Source organism: Mustela erminea, chromosome 13 (assembly GCF_009829155.1).
Source record: "Mustela erminea isolate mMusErm1 chromosome 13, mMusErm1.Pri, whole genome shotgun sequence".
In the NCBI taxonomy this organism is placed as follows: Eukaryota; Metazoa; Chordata; class Mammalia; order Carnivora; family Mustelidae; genus Mustela; species Mustela erminea.
Genome location: NC_045626.1, coordinates 3852458 through 3865182, shown reverse-complemented (window position 1 = coordinate 3865182; position 12725 = coordinate 3852458). Strand labels below are relative to the sequence as shown.

At 42.2% G+C, this 12725-nt stretch overlaps 1 protein-coding gene across 8 annotated transcripts in view; it reads left to right on the top strand.

Annotated features, from left to right (window-relative positions):
- Positions 1–12725, top strand: part of ZNF407 (zinc finger protein 407) — a 433426-nt gene that overhangs the window by 306489 nt on the left and 114212 nt on the right. The gene's annotated exons all lie outside the window — the stretch shown is intronic.

The window sequence follows — 12725 nt, the reverse complement described above, 5'->3', positions numbered from 1 at the left end:
CATTTAATGCAATCCCTATCAAAATACCACCAGCATTTTGCACAGAGCTAGAACAAACAATCCTAAAATTTATATGGAACCACGGAAGGCCCTAAATAGCCAGAGGCATCTTGAAAAAGAAAAGCAAAGCTGAAGGTGTCGCAATTCCAGACTTAAATTTACATTACAAAGCTGTCATGATCAAGACAGTATGGTACTGGCACCAAAACAGACACATAGATCACTGGAACAGGATGAGGAAACCAGAAATGGGCCCACAGCTATGTGGAAAATTTAAGAGCAGGATAGCCTGTCTAATGGGGAAAAAAAGAGTCTCTTCACCAAACAGTATTGGAAAAAATGGACAGCTCCATGCAAAAGAACAAAGCTGGACCACTTTCTTACACCATAGAAAAAGATGAATTCAAAATGGATGAAAGACCTAAATGTGAACAAGGAAACCATCAAAATCCTAGAGGAGTTCACTATCTTTTTCTTATTAGCTAAGAAGTCACTTTAATAATTTACTTCTAATATCTCACACCCATTAGAATAGTTACTACCAAAAAAATAAAATAGTGTTGGCAGGGGTGTAGAGAATTTGAAACCTTTGTGCACTGTTGGGAATTTAAGATAGTATAGCTGTTATGGAAGCAGCTTCTGAGTGTATGTACAAAAGAAATGATAACAGATCACGCTCTCATAGCAATATTATTTACCATAGCCAAAAGAAACAACCCAAGTGCCCATCAACAAATGAATGGGTAAGGAAAATACATAATACATAATCTGTAAATTATATTATGTAATTATCAATATAACTATTTATCATTATAAATTGAGTTATATATAATAAGTGTATAATTACATAATATATACATTGGAATATTATTCAGCCTTAAAAAGGAAATTCCGGGGCGCCTGGGTGGCTCAGTCATTAAGCATCTGCCTTTGGCTTAGGTTGTGATCCCAGAATCCTGGGATCGAGCCCTACACTGGGCTCCCTGCTCGGCGGAAAGCCTGCTTCTCCCTCTCCCATTCCCCCTGCTTGTGTTCCCTCTCTCGCTGTGTCTGTCTCTGTCAAATAAATAACTAAAATCTTAAAAAAAAAAAAAAAAAGAAAAAAGGAAATTCCAGCACATGCCACAGCATAGATGAACCTTGAAGATATTATGCTGAGTGAAATAAGGCAGACAAAAGAGAAAAATACTGTATGATTCCACGTATATGAATATGAGGTCCCTCAGGTAGTCAGATTAATAGGAACAGGAAGTAGAATGGTGGCTACCAGAGGCTGGGGCGCGGGGACGTGAGGAGCTGTTGAGTAAGTCCGCTTGGACTTTTTCAAGATGACAAAGTCTGGAGTGTGATGATCCAGCGGCGAATATTCGTACTGTCACTGAGCTGTACACTTTAAGGTGGTTAGGATGGTAAATTTTACTTGATGTGTATTTTACCACAGATAAAAACTTTTTAAATTACAAGTACAAAAAATTATACTTATTTCTTCTCTATTTCCTGCATGGACGCATAGCAGAAGATATTAAATAGGCATCTCTGTTGGTGTGGGGTGATTAGGGAAGGGAGTTGATGGGGATGGGAAAATGAAAATGGGGAAGTTAATATAGAAATTATACTAATTGGCTTGAGACTCTAAAATTAAATAGACCAAAAAGATGTCATATGACACATGTTAATCAGCATCTGAAATATATAAATCAATTGAGTAAATTTGCAAAGTTAATTTATTCAGGAAAAATATGAAGAACCAAGCTGTTTCAGCTTATACAGACATGCTTACACTTTATTTTTCCTTTTTTTTTTCTATTTCTAAGATTAAAAACACTTAAATACATTCTTTTAATAGATGGAAATCTATCACAGTAAAGTAGTCCCTTAAATCACCTAATAGCTTTTATTGCAGCAGAACATAGCGTGGGCCCCAACTGGATAAAAATCATACTTTTGATGGCTGGTCTCGATACTTCTTAAAAAGCTCCACTCAGACAGGTTCACTCTTGTCACTGCTATTAGTGCCATTTGGTGAGTAGCTTGTCAATGTGATTGGCACAGAGTCATTCTTTCCTCTTATGAAAAATCATAATTTTAATGCACGCTTAAAATAAAAACCTCATGTGAGTGACTTCCTGTTTATAAAGGAAAAGGCAAGACTTCTTTGCAATTAGTATAGATTCTTCACGTTGCGTGGAATGTAAAATGTGATCTTCTTTTTTGGGGAGAGAACTCCTTTTGCAGAACTGCCTTTCAGGATTTCCCGCACGCTTGTTGTCTGGCTTATGAAGTTAGAATGGACTGTAATATCGGTTCCTTTCCAGATGTTGGCCAGGAGCAGACGTGGATTCTGTTGGCTCTAAACCGAATCTGCGTCTCACACTAATGAAGTAGATCCTTGAATCTTGGAGTAAGGTTTATGTCATCAAGTCTCTTTTAGTGATAAATGTCTTGCAGTATTAAATAAGTTAATATTTGTGAAGTACTTAAAATAGTGCCTGGCATATATTAAGTGCTCTATAAGTATTTAATTAATAAAATATTGAACTGAAATTACTCTATGTCTTCTGGGTTCTTCTAAATTGTGCCAGTAGGTGCTGCTCTTGAGTGACAAGAGTGGATATTCTATGTTATATTTTGTATTAATCGGTGGCCTGGATTGATGGCATGACTTGCATATTCATGTTTATATACCTTGGTCTCATGATTAGAAACAAGACTATTTCTAATAAATAGACTGTTTACTTTACTGACTTTCTTAATATAAAATGAGAGTCATGAAAATGTCCAGACAGTTGTCTTGAAATTTCAGAATACTATTTGGTAAATACTACAGCTGGTTTCACCCAAGTTTTTATTTTTTTTAAAAAGGTAGACGTGACCTTTCTCACTTATCAGGCAGTTAAGTGTCGTATTTTAACCTCTTTACATTGGCAACCGAATAGTTACTGAATCTCTTGACACTTGCGGAGTATCCAGTGCGCACTGAGCTGTGGCACCCCTGCGTGTTCTACAGATAACCCAGTGCTAGGATTCAGCTTTGTTAGATGAGCCCAGATACTCCGCCAGAGCAGACTTCCCATTTATAAGGACCAGAGGGAAGGGGTCCCAGATGTAGTGTCATTGTAATGTTAGTTATCGTCCTGTAAGTGCCCTTTCTGTGGACACCAGCGTCACAGACCGGGTTTTTCCAAGGCCAGAAAAGCACTAGAACCACTGTAAGCGGTTCTGACTCTAGACTAACTCCTTGTGTACTGGAGCTGATGGACTAGAGTCGTGGGGAGGCAAGTGGGGAGCATTTGGTTTGTAAGAACTGGGGAGGGAGGGGTCCCTGGGGTGGCTCAGTGGGTTAAAGCCTCTGCCTTTGGCTCAGGTCATGGTCTCAGGGTCCTGGGATCTAGTCCTGCATCGGGCTCTCTGCTTGGCAGGGAGCCTGCTTCCTCCTCTCTCTCTGCCTGCCTCTCTGCCTACTTGTGATCTCTGTCTGTCAAATAAATAAATAAAATCATTAGAGGAAAAAAAAAAAAGAACTGGGGAGGGAGAGGTTAGAAGGAAGGCAGGCCAGAGGCCTAGCAGGTAGAAGTGGCCGTAGGGTCCACAAAGGGGTTGTGAGGAGATTTAGCTGAAAGGTGGATTGCAAATAATGTGCAGTAAAATGCTGAAGAACCAAGAAAAAAACAGGCTGGCCCTTTGAATGTGGCTGAATAACACTTTGGGTTTCTTTTGTTTTATTCTAATGTTATTCTAATACATCATCTTTGTCCATATTTCTGGCCTTTTCCCCTGTACATAACTAGGAAAGTTTTCCCATGATGTATGCTTTTAGGTCATGAATCTTTACCAGTCAAAGAAGTAATTTTGGTTTTAGATATGATTCTGTTATAGTACTTAATATATTTTCTTTTTTACCCCAGTTTCTCTGTGTCTAAGAAATTGTGTTAGAAAGACATTTGTAAGATGTTTTATGTTTAGTTTGAACATAGCAAATTTTTAATGTCTTTTCCACATTGAAAAAGACATTTCAAATCCAGGGCTGTGTATTTTTATGATTTATGGCAGAATCAATTTAGGTATGTTCGTCTTCTAGGCATTAAGATGTCTAGATATTCACCTATTACATTAATTTATATGTAATCATTTTGCTCAGCACACGAGAAACAATAGTTTATTATAATAATACAGATAAAATTGAGTGTGCTTGGCCTAAAGGTTTTGAATTAGACCCCAAGTATCGCCTGCTTGTGTGTGCGGGCGTTTGATCTGTGTGTGTATTTGCTCAGGGTCCGGCTATGTCCGGACTCTCCTCGGTGTCCCTCTGTGTTAGCCCTGTGCTTTCACGCCGTGACAGATGTGACCATCCTCTCTACCCACTATTTCTGTCTCCTGAGCAAATAGAAGTGCCTGTAAGATTTCCTCAAGTGTGTCACTCTTCCCTCTCTGGCTAAGTCAGCCATGGGTCTTATCTCTGATATGAATCCTTATGTGCAGTACCAAACTGCAGACTTCTAGATAGCTGTGATATGCTGTTTGCAGTTGGAGGATTTCATCCCATTGAATCCGATCAGCAAGGCACCCACCAGATTCAGAACGGAAGTGGTCTAACCCTTCCCTATGAGCTCCAAACTGTTCCTGAAAAGCATTTCCACTGTCTCTGCTGATGACCTCTGGGTCCTGTCCCTGAAAAGTTAAATCAGTCATTTCTAAACCTTTCTTGGGGGGCCGGTTTTGTAAACTTTGTTGAGTGCATGAGATTTACATTCTTCTGCTTCTTAGTATGTTGTAAAAACACTTTTTAAAAGTCCTGAAGTGACTAGAAACTGATTCTGTTTGAGAATTGGTAACTATTTTGGGTTCAGACCTAGCAGATCACCAGCAAACAAATACGGAATGCTGTCCACCCACGATGAGCCCAGCGCCCTGTGCTGTGTGCACCAGCGACATCAGAGGAGAGGAGTGAGCAGCTCAGACTTGGCCTTTGCCTTAAGAGGGATTATTGCTTGAGTGGAGAATAGACATTAATTGAACAGCCACACAAATAAACACCCAGTCGCTACCTAAGGCCTAGAGAGATAAGGTCCGAGGTGCTTTGAGAAGGCATCTGGGGAAGTGATCTGTGTAGGGCAGAAGAATAAGGGATTGTTGATAGAGATTAGACCTTTTCTAACTGTGGGAGTTGAATAAAACCTTTAAAGTGGTCCTAGTGGAATCAATCTGGTTTTATGGATGAAAATTCACTTTCAACCTAGAAGATTTTCATGTGTCTGCTGTGTCTCACAAACACCACATGTTGTGTTTTCTTGGCAAAATGCTACTTTCTGATACACCAGCCAGATAAGGAGTTAAATTGAAGACCAAGTCATGAAGATTAAGTTTTAAAACTTTAAGAATACAGTTGGACTTGAGTCAGTCCTTAAAATTTCACAGGTGTTTACCTGCTCTCACATGAAGACCACAGGAAGAAGTGGAGTCCATGAGGACTCCGCCTGCTGGCCTGCACACATTATGCTCCAAAGTATCCATAGCTCTCGCATCCTGTCGTTCTCCACGTACACTTGCAGTCCGAGCTTCTGCGTGCTTCGTGAGGGTATTGTCATTTAATTAAATCCATCCTGGTGGTTTTCTCCATTCCAGAAGTTTCACCACTGCTTTATGAATGGGCCACATAAAATTCACAATTCTTAACCTTTCTCCTTTGGCTCCTTTTAAAACCGTTAGCTTAGGGCACATTCATCTCTTGTGTCTGTGCAGTGATCGTAGTCTTTCTCACATGTCTTTGCACAGACATGGTGATTTCATCCCAAGCATCATGTTTTCAGCACCAGCATGGTATTTCTGTGGAGAATATTTTGGACCACAGTGCTAATCTAACTGATTTTTATCATATGCTCATTAAAAATCTAAAATTTAGTCTTTATCAGCTGTCTTGGGTGGATTTCTAGGTAGTATTTATTAGAGTGGCTTTTCCACCTATTTCTTGACTCTGACTGTGATATTAACCTTTTATAATTAAGATGCTCTGTCTCTTTGACACATAGTGTGCCCTTTAGTTCTTCTTAATCTTTTTTTTTTTTTTACCTCCAATCTTTTTTTTTTTAATTTTATACATTTACTCATGTACCACCTCGTTGGTACCTTTCAAATGCTAAATGCTGTCCCATTTATCCTTAGTAACCATGCTGAATTTTTCTGTCCTTTTTAGTATTTAGGTTTTATTGGATGAATGTAGATCGCACCTTCTCTAACTATGTCTTAAATAATTGCCACTTAAGGGAATTAAGAACTACAAGGGAAGGAAAATGCTGACCCATAGACTAAGCAGAGGGAGAAAACGTTCCCACTGGGTCTAATTTCCTAAGAAGGACCATCAGGATAGTGGCGAGGGCCTGAAATTATGGTCTGAATGACCTCTAGAAAATGATCAGTCCACAAAGGAACTTGCCTGTGTTTGTACCAAGCAGAGTAGGGATAGTGGTAGTCACCCCACTGAAGAAAGACAGCTAGCTCCCTTGTCCTTGGCTGGGTTGTACAAGCACAGGGAGGGAAAAGAATCAGTTAGACCCCAGAGACAGAATTGACATTGCAGAGTAGGATGTGGTCGAGGTTTCGAGTATAGGCTGGTGTAGGGATGGGCTCCCTTGACCCAGGAGTGGGGGCTAATCACATACCTGCAAGTCTAAACTTGCATTTTTGATCATGCATCCTCTGTTATTTGAGGATATAAATTCTATTTGTAGTACATCGACATTTATCTAAACATACATACCTAAAACACCCACTAGACTTCTCACACTCCATGCTTCTCTTTTGTTATTTGTCGTTCTCTAACTCTGGACTCTTGAGAGTGAATCTCCTGAAGCAAATGAGGATTGAAATGCAAGAAAACCGGCCTTCCTGATGGGGCCATCCTCTGCTGATAGCCTCACACTGGTGCTTCCTCGTTGGAAACAAAGTCTAAAGTAACAAGTAGAGTTTTTGCATACAGTGGTGTTCGTTAGCTCGATAATATTCTGACCAGAAGACCAATGAAGAACTATTATAAACAACTAATTGTGTTTTCAAATCTTTTATTTGTCGACCCCAGACACTTAGTAATTGAAGTGTGAAGGAGAAAGACCTAAAGAAGGAAATTCAAATAATTAAGAAGAAAGGTATTATATCTTTGTTTCTAAAAATATTCATATGAATTGAATTTTTATTTTAAATTCTTACATAGTCAAGTGATGATGGAGACAAACCTCATAATATTTGTATGACCTCACAGTTACAGAAGACCTAAAAGACAGAACCAAAAAGGGAAAAAGAGTAAACAAAGCTTCACAATCAATTATGAGAAAATATTTGCAACATGTAAGACTGAGCCAGGATTAATATAATTAGTATTCCCACAGAAGGTCACTATTCCTAATTTACTGAAACCTCTCTCAAATGGATTTTTTTTGGGGGGAGGGGAGGAGACATATCTAGGGGCCTGAATGGCTCAGTCAGTTAAGCGTCTGACTCATGATTTTGGCTCAGGTCATGATCTCAGGGTCCTAGGATGGAGCCCCACGTAGGCTCCAGCTGAGCGTGGAACTGGCTTCAGATGGTCTCTCCCATGGCCTCTGCCCCTCCCCCCACACTCTCCCTATCACACACACACACAAAAGACAAATCGGAATAAACATTTTAAAATGCAGATTACCAGTAAGAATGGACAAAGGTGTTTAACCTCACTGATTGTCAGTACTTTACAACAATAAGATGCCAGTTTTAAACCACTGCCAGAAACCTAAAAGGTTGAAAATGACCCATGAAGTTAGAAATCTTATACATTACTGATGGGAGAGTGACTTGCTAAATAAAACTCTGTTGTTGGATTTTAAAAACGCACACAACGTTGATCTCAGAAATTCTACAAAAGCATCATTCTTGGGGAATAAATGTACTGGTATATGAGGATGCTTTGTTGTGAGTTGTCGTCATGGCCGGGAGCTGTTGGTGCCCATCAGGAGGAGACTGGACGGCGGACAGATGCGCAGCAGTTACACATGAGCTGCATGTGTGTCTGCACCTGTGATGCGTGATTACGCGCCAAAAGCAATTGCACAGGAAGGGGCCTGCCGCGACTCTTTATTTCTTCAAGAAGGAGAAGGCACCCATCCTGCATGTGTGTTTGTCTGAGCTTGAAGAAACACGTAGAATGACAAAAGCGAACTCTTGATACCGGCCATCTCCGGGGGTCTGTTCAGATGGTGAATGGACCCTGAGCATTTTTTCTTTACGTAGCTCTGCACTGCAGTGGTTTGTTTCCATCACAAACATGTATTATTTCTGTAATTTAAGAGCATCTGAGAAGATATTAAAGTGGTATGCTGAAAGTGTCCCCCGTTTCATTTTGTGACATATGTACTAATTTAGAAAAAAATGGTGGGCCTAACAGTGCAAGCTTTTCAGTATTTCTTACAACATGTTGCTTTTTAACATGAGAAGGGAAGGCAGTGAAAGCCGTTAACACTGTTTTAAAGACCTCAGTAATCGGAATTAAGGAAATAGAACCCTCTTCTCTAGTTCTGTCAAGATCGCCAGCACGGGATGGTGAAAAAACAAACACAAAAGCAGTTTCCTGGTACCGCGATCGGGCTGCGCTCCAGTCAGCTCTGGTCCTCCCCATGATGCGCTTGTGAAACTTACCACCTCTGTCACCTCCAGGCATTGCTTGTTGTTTGCGGAACGAGTTAGAAACCTCTCTGGTCATGGCGGTCAGAGAACTAGCTTCTTAGATTACAGCCAGTCTCTTCATGATGGTCCTTGAACAGTACGTCCTTGAAGTCACCCACGAAAGCTCCGCCAGGATTTAGATCATGCAGGGGAACGTGCAGGCAGGGCGCTGTAGACAGAGCACGCGTGACCCGTCTTCACGGGGCTCGGCAGGGAGAAAGGCACCTGGTCACTGTCCATCACGGATAGGACTTGCCGCTGCAGAGGGGACATCTGCCAAAGGGAGAACTCTTATGACACAGTGTGTCAGGGGAGTCAGGGTTTGGGGGCGGTGTTTGACAGACCTACTTAGGGAACAGACCTTCCCTGAAGCCCATGGGCAGCCCAGGCCAGCAGGGTCCCAGCAAGCTAGGCTGAGGAACGAGGCTCCAGGGGCGACCCAGGACATTGGGAGAAGCCAGAATTTGAAGAGGTGGAGAGAGTTTTGAACCGAGGGAAACAGAAAGCCAGGAAGGTGACAGCGCAGTGACTTGGCAGGCTTGGTATCAATCACGAGCGCTGTGCCTCGTGTGCAGTTTGACTTTCCCGCCGTCTGTCCCGTCAAAACCCTGGCACGCTGAGTCCTGCTTGGGAGACCGTTGTGAGAAAAATGAAGTCGCTTCTTTTTTTTTTTTTTTTTCTTTGTCGCTTCTTACCAAGTGTCTGCTGCGCACGGCTCGCTCGGCGGCTTGTGCCCTCAGCCTCTGGATCCTTCGGGGCATCTCGAGCCCGCTGACCGCAGACCAAGTGACACCGCCCGATCTTACTGGGGGGAAGGTAAAGGGGGGGAACGCACTTCGGGAATGGACGCTTTCCTTTGTTGTTTATTTCTTAATTGGCTTCCTTGAGCCATGTGTGTAAAGTGTACATTTCTTTCAAAACATTGACGCCGAAGTCCCATTCCTTAGCTGAGGGTGACGGAGCCAGAAGGCACGGAAGGACGCCGGCCGAGCTCCTGCCGTGGAGATGGGCACCAGAGCTGGGCCGCCGGCTTGCAGTGCCTTCCGAGCCACTGCTCCTCTGGAAACTCCTAGAGATGACACAGTTTCTTTCCGTGACTTTTCATCGAACTTTTGCCCTGATTTCGTGACGCACCTCATAATTGCAGAAGACTTCTGCTAATCCCTAAATGATTGCTTATTTAAATCCTGAATTTTCCTGACCACGTGTTTGAAGACCTCTCGTGTGTCTGTAGCTGGTGTGTTCTGGGGCCCGAGGCCACACTCCCCAACGCTTGCAGTGGCCCAGAGCTGTCACTCAAGCGTGTCCGCTCCCCGTTTTGAGTCCTGGGGCTCACCGGTGGAGCACATGTGCTCCGTGAGGACCTGTAATCATGATGCCGAGAGTTTTCGGTAGGTTTTCTCAATAATGACCCATTGATTGGAAGGTTAGGGTGGTGGTCCAGGCACAGAAGGAAAACCAAAAGCAAATACACGGATCCACTCAGACACACACAGTGCACTGTGAGGGGCTGGTGGGCGAACACTTGAATACGTCAAGGACAAGGAGGGTTGTAATAAATCAGAATAGACCAGAGTTGCCCAGAGTGGCATTAAATAGGTTATGCAGGTAAACCGTCCCTTCTTTAAGGATAGATGAACTTGCTGGGGGGTTTCCCTTCATTTGTGTCCCATTACACGAATCTGTGCTTCATGTTACTGGTGTAGAGCCACGTATCAAAGATGCTGTTGGATGAGAGAATGCAGGGCCTTAGAGCTGAGCTCTGCGAAGAAAGGAAGAATCTCCCCAGCGATGGTGATGGTGGTGTTTCCTGATGGTTATTTTGTTCCTTCATGTAGAAAGTCAACAAAGCTATTCTCGGGCTGGAGTTATTTCCCTTCTCGTATACGAATTTCTTCATATTCTCAATGACTGCTGCAAGATGGCAGGATGGTGTTAGAATAAAATCTGTCAGCCTAGAAATAATTATCTCCATTTCCAGATATGGATACTCCGTGGGGCTGGTGTACACGGAGGCTATAAGCTGTTATTGATAGAAACTACAGAGAAAAAGGAGATTGTGATTTTTATGTCTGCCACCTCAATCCCTTTTGCACACATCTTTCCTGCAAAAGGGAAAGTGGTCTTTTCTTTCTTTCTTTCTTTCTTTTTCTTTTTCTTTCTTTTTTTTTTTTTTGAGTCTGGAAAATGTACTGTAGCCTCATGGATGCTTGTTACATAGAAGAATTAAGATCATCACAGTTGTCTCTAGGAGCTTGTCTTTGTCTTAATCTTGGGTGATCTCTCAGGATGTTATATTTTCCTGTTTGTTTTTCATCTTTGCTGAAGTTTCGGTGACGAACATCGGGGAAAAGGCTGAGAAGTGTACCTGTCCCTGGCTGAGTTGAGGGGTCAGGATCTAGACGGCAAGCGCTGTTGTGATGCTAATCAGACTTGACTTAAAATAGATAAGACTTTCCTTGACTGGTTTGTGAAAATCTTTTTAGCCTTTCTAACCTTAAGCTTAAAAAAGAAAGAAGAAGTTGGCCATTTTGAAACAAGCTTTTCATGAGGCACTTGGTGTCCGGGCCTGAAGCATGTTCTTGGGGGCCACTGCCAGCCCCACAGTGATTCTGGGCCACACACTCGCACCGGCCGTGAGCCAAGTGCCTTGTGGACTTGCCATGCCTGCCCTGTGTCGTGTGGTCAGGTGTGATGGTCGAATACTAGAGACTTTCTGATGAATCTGGGTGATTTGAATGTTTTTTCTGCTGCCTTCTGACATCATCTAAGAACCAAACTGTCTTGGAGGAATGAATGCCTAGTAGATCCTGTTGTAAGTTCTATCATTAATTTGTTTTAAAGATTTTCCTCATTCTACCGCCACAGCAGTCACTTTGAAAATCATCAGGCTTTAACAGTTACTATTTATTGCAAAAAAATGAATTCATTAGAATTATTTCCACCAAAAAAGCCATTTTAAAGTTTACAACCTAAGATTTATAACTAGTATGTTGTTATTTTCATAAGAATTCTGATTTTTCTTTAGCTGATTTATCTAGAGATTAAAAATATAGATGTCACTGAAAGAGTGGTGAGTGTAAAATCATTTTCCTCCACGGCTAACTTTTAGATTTTATGTTAATAGAGCTTTTAGCACATCGAAGTTCTCTTACCCACAGCTGTTACCTTCTGTATGGAGCATTCATTTTCCATCTGATGATTGAGCTATTTGTCTGAGTGGCTGCCCTATTGAAATTCCACAGTATTTTTTAAGGGAACTGGGCCATGAAAACCTTTATGTTTGTTCTCCATCAAGGCCTCGGCCTGGATATACTGATGAGTGAGATTGCAAATAATGTTACACTTTGCTATTTAAATGACTGAATTCCACAGCTTAGTTCTGCATTCACCTCCTGAGTTATCAATACATTGGATTGTCCCGTGAGATTGAGCTACAATTACAAAGCTAAACGTCAAGTCTTGGGAGGACCAGAGTGTATACCGTAGAGTACCTCGGACACAGTCCTTGGTGTGGGCGTTGGCAGCTCCCAGCCGGCAGTCTGTTCGCTTGTTGGGCACCGCACGTTAAGGCCAGCACCAGTGTTGTACGAAGGAGGGCCCTGCGGGTGGCATGGAATCAGAGTGAGAAGGCCACTACTGAAGTGACCCCAAGGACAGTCCCATGGCATAATGTGACATTCTGGTTTTACTGAGCGGTTGTGCCCTTTATTGCAAACCTTTGCTAGATGACACTAGGTATTGTCTGTCGCTCACCTGACAGAAGGTGGATGGCTAACAGAAATAAGACGGGATGTCGTAATGGGATAAACATCTTCCCACTTCTTAGCGTGTCACCTCAAGTCTGAAAGCATGTTACATCTAATCCACATCATGAAGGGGAGCCGGAGAGAGGTGTGAAATGCTCTGTTCTTCGGCTTAGTGTCCTGCTTGGTGTTTATGCCCCACCAGGGCACCTACTCAGAATGTGGGCTTACTGGCTTTTGTGTTCTTGCTATAGGAAATAAAAACCCGTTGATGATTTTTTTATTCAAAAA